This window comes from Cucumis melo, chromosome 4 (genome assembly GCF_025177605.1).
Source record: "Cucumis melo cultivar AY chromosome 4, USDA_Cmelo_AY_1.0, whole genome shotgun sequence".
Classification (NCBI taxonomy): Eukaryota; Viridiplantae; Streptophyta; class Magnoliopsida; order Cucurbitales; family Cucurbitaceae; genus Cucumis; species Cucumis melo.
Genome location: NC_066860.1, coordinates 4,974,625 through 4,983,071, shown reverse-complemented (window position 1 = coordinate 4,983,071; position 8,447 = coordinate 4,974,625). Strand labels below are relative to the sequence as shown.

Sequence of the window (8,447 nt, the reverse complement as noted above, 5' to 3'; positions counted from 1 at the left end):
TATTATTTTATTATATGTGTGTGTATATATATATATATATAAAACAAATGGGATACGCCATTCTTCTGTTCCCTTTATTTTATTTTATTTTTCATAATTGTTAAAAGATTGTGATTTGAGGATTTATTTAGAAAGAAAAATTGAACAAAACAGAAAGATATAATCAAATATGTTTTTTTTAAACAAGTTAAAATCTTTAAATTTATACAAATTAATCAAAACTTTGAAATCTAATTTAAATCTCAACACATCCCACCAATCTAAACAATTTCTTTCAGAAAAAAATCAACAAATCTTAATAATATCTTTTAGAAAAATCTCAACAGATCCTAATAATTTCTTATAGAAAAATCTCAACAGATTTAAGGATATCCTCGTCGGTTGAATATTGACGCTTTATAAATAGAGGAAGACAGAGGTGGGAGAAAGCCAAAAGACTTTGCACTTGTTGGCCGCTACTATCAAGAAAAATATCATTTTTTTTGCAACCTCATATACAGAAGGAACGAAACCTCATATCACTTTTTTCGTCGCCTTCGTCGTTGGACCGTCGCAGCGTCTTTGTTGGCTGAAGAGTATGTCAGCTTCTTCTCTGTTTGTTTGCTTCTTTTCTTTTTGTTGAGAAAGATGGAAAATCGGAGATGGAGATAGAGAGAAAAGAAAGAGAAAAATGGAAAGAAAAAAAAAAAAAAGAAAGAGACAGAGGGAGAAAGAAGAAGAAATAAAGAACAGAAAAGAAAGAGACAGAGGTAAAAAGAAAAAAAAAGAAGAAGGAAGAATGAGGAAGAGAAAGAGGAAAAAAAGAAAATAGGGAGAGGGTGCCAGCTCCCTATCCTCGGGGTTTTCTTTTTTCTTTTTTCTTTTAATAATTTTCTTTTCTTTTTTTTTTTTAAAGAAAAGTTTTCATATTTTTTTTCTTTCACGTTTTCTTTTTTCTCTTTTTCTTTTTTCTTTTACATTTTGGTTGTTTTCAATAATATTTTTTAAAGATAATTATTTTAAATTCACTTGTTTTTTTTTGTCTTTTTTTTTTTTATTTTTATAAGAGAACTCTTTTCTTTCTTATTTTATTTTCTTTTTTTGCATATTTTTTTTACCAAACTTGACTTTTTTTTAACAACTTTTTTTTTTTAAAATTTTTGTATTTTCAGGTTTAATATCTGTTAGTTTGTTAGGATTACACCTTGCACCAACTTGAAGCTCTATCAAAGGTTAAGGCCCATTTTTTATTATTATCAATGACTTTTTTTTGTAAGCTATGTCTTTGAAGGTCTCATGCAAGTATATATGAAGTTGCAAGCATATATGAAGTTACTCTCCTCGACGTCTTTTCTTTGAATCGCTTCTTGGATTTGTTCATGATAGACGATGCAACTATATCATGACGCCCACTGCTTATTCAACTTCTAGGGTTTGTTCATGATAGACGATGCTTCTTCAACTTTTGGGATTTGTTCATGATAGACGATACAACTCTCTCATGACGCCCTGCGGCTTCTTCGACTTCGGAGATTTGTTCATGATAGACGATGCAACTCTATCATGACGTCTTATTGCTTCTTCGACTTCGACTTCGGAGATTTGTTCATGATAGACGATGCAACTCTATCATGACGTCTTATTGCTTCTTCGACTTCTGGGATTTGTTTATGATAGATGATGCAACTCTATCATGATGTTCACTGCTTTTTCGGCTTCTGAAGTTTGTTCATGATAGACGATGCAACTCTATCATGACGTCTACTGCTTTAGCTACTTTGTTTTCACATATTTTTTGTTCCAAGACCATGTCATTAGTACTAATTTACTTCTGGCGATCTTTCATTTTCAGAAGGATGATTTACTTCACAGAATGATTCTTGTCTAGAGTCCGACACCTTGTAATACTTTATGATAGGAATCAACCAAGGGTAGATGGACTTAGCCTCCTTGTAGAGAAGCTATGGGCTGACCCTTTTGCAGATCATTGGCCACGCTTAGACAATAACTCAATTCTTCCCAGATTATTTGTGGAGATACCTTTGTCTAAGGGAAAAAATGCATGGGTCTTGCAGTCTTGTATCCATAACGAGGCTTCCAATTCAGATAGAGCTCTCACTCTCGGACATCGTCTAATTGAAGGCCAAACACGCTGCGGCGCCGTGTCCACGGATACTGAAGAGTTCTACTTTACTGATTACTATTAGGAGTGGCTAGAGCTTGTAGTTGGTCGAAATGTGTGACTTTTTTACAATGCTTGTTTATATGGTGTCGTAACAGCTTCTTTGTACACCTATGATCTAATAGTGATGTTATTCAAGCATTTTGTGAAGCTTGGTGTCCTTTGACTAATATTCTTCATACTATGGCGGGCAAGTTATCCATTTCTTTGTGGGACCTATGGTCATTTGGGGGTCTCCAATTAAGGGGGATTTCTCTGAGGAAGTCATCCGTTCCTTTAAAGAATTAACCTATCAATATCTTTCCTAGGCATATTATTCAATAGTTTATACGCAGATGAATGATTGCATGACATCTTCCAAGAATGACTCCCAAGTGACTATTAGCTTTTGGATTTTGTTCTGGTACCTTTGGTCTATAAGCTATGATAAGCCAATCACACGGAAGCAAAAAAAGACGTCATCCTCTAAATCTACTCAAAACCCTGATGGTTCAAAGATCCAGGCTCGAGAATGATCCTCTAGGGAGAACATGTTATTTGCAAAACTTGGAATCAGGGACGATCTGAAGGATGGGACGTATTTAGTTGCCTTCTTATCTTGTTGGTTGTGCCTCTTCGTATTTGTGTAGAAAAGATCATTTCTTCGTCCCAAGTATTTAGGATTGCAAGCTTGATGGTCAATGAAGCTATCTATAGTCTTGCCATTTTAGTTTTGTCGAACATATATCATGGGCTAGGTTTGATAACCAAAGCCTCCCATCTAATAGGACACATGAACTTTCACTTTCCAATGCATTACGTCCATGGATGGTTAGCTCATTATTTTGGCATACATTATCCACTTTCTATAGAAATTTGAGGTTCCAAGATTGCTAACTTTTTCTGCGAAGGCGGGCCTATTTATTTTGGAGAATATTAGGCATGAGAACTGATCCTTAATGGTGTAAAAAGTTAGTGGCACGCCAACCTTCAGAATCGGAATAAACAAGAACGCATGGTTGATACCCATGATTCATCGTTTTTGTAGACTTCTTATTTCGTGAGCATGCGTTTCTGCTACTTGTCATCCCGCTGTGGGAATATTTAGATCATAACATCATATAGTCCATATCGATTTGGACGAAAATTTGGCTTTTACCAGGATATCCCTAATGATATAAGGGACATGGTACCTGCGATCACATTAGATAATATATTACATCAGTGGAGGATATGTACGAGGAGCAATACTTTATCTGAGTTATACTTGCCTGCCCATTCGTTAGAGCGTTGCAAGCATGTAATGCAGTGATTTAAAAATTGGTGGGCCACGAGGCACGAAACCTATTTTGAGGATAACAAACACTATTTGGTGAGTAGTGCAATTCCTTCTCTTTCACAACCTATACTGCCCAAAAACTGAGGGAGGAACCTGAGTGGTAAACAAAGTCGCTTGGTTGAGGAAATGGCTCCTAACCTCGAGGAGGAGGTGAAGGAGCATAAAGATGATAACGATAGCAATAAAAGCGATCGTCATTGGAAGAGACCTTTGAAGAAAGCAAAGGTATCAAGTGATGATCCCGACGGAAGGGGTTCAAGTGCTATAGAAATCCCTGATGTTCCACCACTGGTTTGTAGATTTTTCTTTCTTAAATTTTTTTGTTCATCCTCTTCGGGAGTGATTTATTCCTTGCTTATTTCTGCAGTCACCTTTGAACGATCATCTTGAAGGACTTATAGAGCTAGGCGGCGATAAATCTTTGATGGGACCTCATGCAGTTGATTCGACCATTGAAGAAGTTGGTACCTCAAAGACTCTCGTCACTAAACCAGCTGAATAGTCCTTACGTCCATCTACTCTTCTCGAGGAGATTCATCGAGGCAAGACGAAAGTGGGAGGAAAAGACATTGAGAGTCCTCCATCCATGTCTGCTTTAAAGCCCTTTATAGAAGGTCAGATCGACACATGCTCCTCTTAAAATTTCTGAGCCGCCTTTAGATACTTCTAAGAGAGACGACAGGAAACACTGAGACTTTTTAGTGGGTTGGTGAAAAGGTGGTTTCAAATTTCTTATAGAAAATAGCCTTATGTATGTGGGAGGATATTCAAAATAAGATCATGCGGACTCCTTTTAAACATATCTCAAGACTTGGGCTAGAAATAGAAACGATTCTCTTGAGAATTGGAAGATCCATGCAGACGGCTTGACTTCTCTTGAATAGTATTTGAATACCTTAAAATGGTCGATAACTTCAACGATGTACAATCTTCATATTCTGTACAGCTGTTGTCAATAGATAAAGCTCTTCAATTAGATGGGAAGACATTTGCCATCAAGGAAGCTTTAACTTTGATGAACAAACTATGAGGAGATGCAAAAGTCATTCACGAGAGAGCCGCATAGTTATCTTTGGAAAAGAAGGAACTGAAGAGAAAACTTTAGAGCATAAATGCTGAGTCCAAACAACTGTCGATCTTATAATGTGAGAACACCGAGGCCATAAACAAGCAAGAACTAGAAGTTGTCAATCTTTAGGATGAAGTCAACACCCTTGAAAGCACTTTTGCTATTATTGAAGAAGCCATCGAGGCCCTAGCTACAATTTGCAAGAGCATAAAGGCTGTACATGAAGAATTCAGGAACTTTAAGTGGAAGCTTTGATTTTGCCCCCTTTGCCCCCCATTTTCTTTTGTTGCAATCCTTGTAAATGTAAAAGTTTTGTTGAATGATAATGCAATTTTTTTATTCTAGTGTGGCTGCTTTTGAATTTTATTCTGCATTGCTTACATGTGAGATGACAATGAAACATAATTGTTTTTTATTTTACATGTGATTGAACTTAAAGTAAACTTTAAGCTGCCTACGTACCCTTTTTAATTTGTAACATAGGGATCAAGTCATAACGTAGTTCAACAAAAATATCTTTTTTACATAACTAAATTAAGCATAAAACTTCTTGAGAAATTTGCCATTGATTTGGACAATTTATAATCCGTCTTGATGGATGATTTTATATGCTCCAATCGTAAAAACTTCTTTGACGATGTAAGGTCTATCCTATTTAGGTGTGAACTTATTCTCCGTATGCCTCGTCATGATGATAGGTCTTCTTACTGCACTCACTAAATCATCAACTTGAAATGACTGGGGCTCTACATGTTTGTCAAAAGCCTTAGACATTCGTGCTTGATAACATTCTAGTGCTTGTTGAGCTTTAGTCTCTTTTCATCAAGTGCTTCTAACTTTGGAAGGCGTAATTTAGCATTGTCTTCAGTAGTAGCCCTTCTTGAATTGCCATTCTCAAGGATGGAATTTCTCTTTCTACTGGGAGTACTGCTTCTACTCCGTAAACTAAAAAATAAGGTGTAACACTTGTAGAAGTATGAAGGGTAGTTCAGTAGGCCCACAATGCTTCCCTAATATTTTCTTGCCTATCTCTTTATCTTGGAGACCACCTTTTTTAGAAGATTGCACAGAGTTTTATTGAATGCTTCTTCCAACCGTTTGCTGTAGCGTTGTACATAAAAGACTTGTATTATTTGAAGTTAAACTTCTCACACAGCTTGTTCATCAGAGTGTTAGCAAATTGTCTTCCATTATCAGTCACGATGCGATGAGGAATACCATATCTATAAATGATGTGTGTTCAAACAAAATTTACAATGTTTTCCTTCTTTGCTTCTCTTAATGGCACTTCAACCCATTTAGAAAAATAATCAGATCCTATAAGGATGTAAGAATGGCCAGCCGATGACTTAGGCGTGATAGGTCCAACTAGGTCGAGTCCCCAAGCTTCAAAAGGCCATGAAGCTATTGTTGGATGACGAGGCTTTGGTGGTTGATGTAGAAAATTTGTATGGAATTGACAAGCTTCATAGTACTTCGCAAAATGCATCGAGTTGTGGATCATGGTGGGCCAATAGTAACCTATTCTTTTCAACTAATGTTGGAGCTTTGGACCAGACTCATGAGCACCACAGATACCTAAATGTGCTTCTTCTAAGGCCTTTGTCGATTCCTCTTTTTCTAGGCACCGTAGAAGAAGACCTTTATATGAGCTTCGATAAAGTGTGTCATTGTAATAAATAAGTCGTGCAGCTCTTCTTCGTATCTCAGCTCGATGTCGAAGATCGTTGGAAAGTTTTTCATACTCTAAATAGTCTATAATGGGCTGACGCTAGTCTTCTTCATCAATTGCATTCGTAGATATCACACCAATTTCTTTGTATTGACTTTTAATCGATTGCATAATCCATTTTTGGCAAAGGAAAATGTTTATCGGTACATCTTCTAAGACTATTAAAGTAGTGGTCAAGTTTGCAAGTGTATCAGCTTTCTTATTTTCTGATCTCGGTATATGCTCTAATATTATGTCGTCGAATTCGTCCATCAATCTTTTAGCATAAATGAAGTAGGGCTTTAAGTTTTGATGCTTTACCTTGTACTGATAGGAGTATTGATTTATGATTAACTTCGAATCGCTGAATATTTCTATGTACTTTATCCCAAATTCTAAAGCCATTTGTAGACCAACTGGTACAACAACAACGTTTGAATTACGTTTGGTACTCAGCAACATTGTTTGAATACAACTCACCTAGTGTGAAGCTATATGGCAACATATGTTTCTAGAGAGAGATGAAGACAATGCTGACACCAGCTTCACTTCTTCGTGCCGCACCATCAAAGAACATGGTCCAAGACTCCTTGCTAACAATATATTGTATATATCCCCCAATTTGATGGAACTGGATGATCAGCTAGGAAATTCGTCAATGCTTGGCTTTTTACTGCTTTTTGGGAGAGATATATAATATCATATTGTTGGAGTATAATTGCCTATTTAGCGAGACGTCCTGAGATTACTGGCCTTGATAAGATATATTTGACAAGGTCAACTTTTGCCACCAAATGTATAGTGAAGGCTTGCATATAGTATCTTAATTTATGTATCACAAAGAAGAGGGTGAGACACATTTTCTCAATTGGAGAATAATTCAATTCAGCTTTCATCAGAGTTCTACTTAGATAGTAGAGTGCGCATTTCTTACCCTTATCATTTTCTTGTACAAGTAATCCTCTGAGCGAAGCTTCTTGAGCTGCGATATACAATATCAATGGTTTTTCAGTTGTAGACGCATTCAAGACCGGAGGGTTGAGCAAATGCTTCTTTATGCTATCAAATGCATTTTGACATGACTAATCCCAATCAAAGACTACATCCTTCCTCATCAATCTCTGGGATGGTTGACATCGACTCGCAAGATTAGATATAAACCTTCTATTGTAAGCCAAATGATCTTGCAATTGTCTTAACTTGAGTAGGTTCTTTGAACTTGACATCTTCTAGATAGCATCAATTTTAGAGTGATCAATTTTGTTCCATGATGTCTCACTATAAACCTTAGAAACTTTCCTGAAGTAACGCCGAATGCACACTTAAAAGGGTTCGTTCTTAGTTGATATTTCTTGAGGCAATCAAGTACAAGCTTCACGTCTTTCAGGTTATCACATTTCTTCTTAGACTTCACTACATGATCGTTAACATAACATTCAACATGTTTATGTAGTATATCATCAAAGATCCTTTACATAGCGCGCTAGTATGTGACACCTGCATTTTTCAATCCGAAAGGCATTACTTTATAACAACATATACCTTTTGAAGTTCAAAATGTTGTTTTCTCTTCATCATCTAGAGCCATTTGAATCTAATTATATCTTGACAACCTATCCATGAAAGATAAAGCCTCATGCCTTGCAATTGCGTCTATCATGATTTCCATGATAGGCAAAGGAAAGTCATCTTTTGGGCATGCTTTATTTAGGTAGCAAAAATCAACACAAGCACGTAGTTGGCCATTCTTCTTCCTGACTGGAACAATATTAGCTATCCATATTGGGTACTTGACTTCATGAATAAATCCAGCCTCAATGAGCTTATTTACCTTTTCTTCGATTTGAGAAATAAGTTCGGGTTAAAATCATCGTTGAGCTTGCTTGATTGGTCGATGCTCTGGTTTGATTGCTAAGCGATGAATGGCCATCTTTGGATCGAGTCCAGGTATTTCCTTATATGACCATGCAAAGACATCTTTATATGCTTTGAGTAAGTTCACATACTCATTTTTATCATCATCAGAAAGTTGAGCACTTATGAAGGTTGGGTGAGGCTCTTCTATCGTACCAAGATTGATGTCTTTTAACGCATCAATCATTGATTGACTTCCATCCTCAAGTGATAATGAAGCAGCTTTGACATCGTCTTCAAATGTCTCATGGTTGGATGTCTCTTCTATTGTAAA

At 36.5% G+C, this 8,447-nt stretch overlaps 1 long non-coding RNA gene across 1 annotated transcript; it reads left to right on the top strand.

The window, feature by feature from the left end:
• Positions 1–393: 393 nt before the first annotated feature.
• Positions 394–2,311, top strand: LOC127148831 (uncharacterized). The gene is made up of 2 exons (XR_007819964.1): positions 394–575; positions 1,152–2,311. It is a non-coding gene; the product is annotated as an uncharacterized LOC127148831 (long non-coding RNA).
• The last annotated feature ends 6,136 nt before the right edge of the window (positions 2,312–8,447 follow it).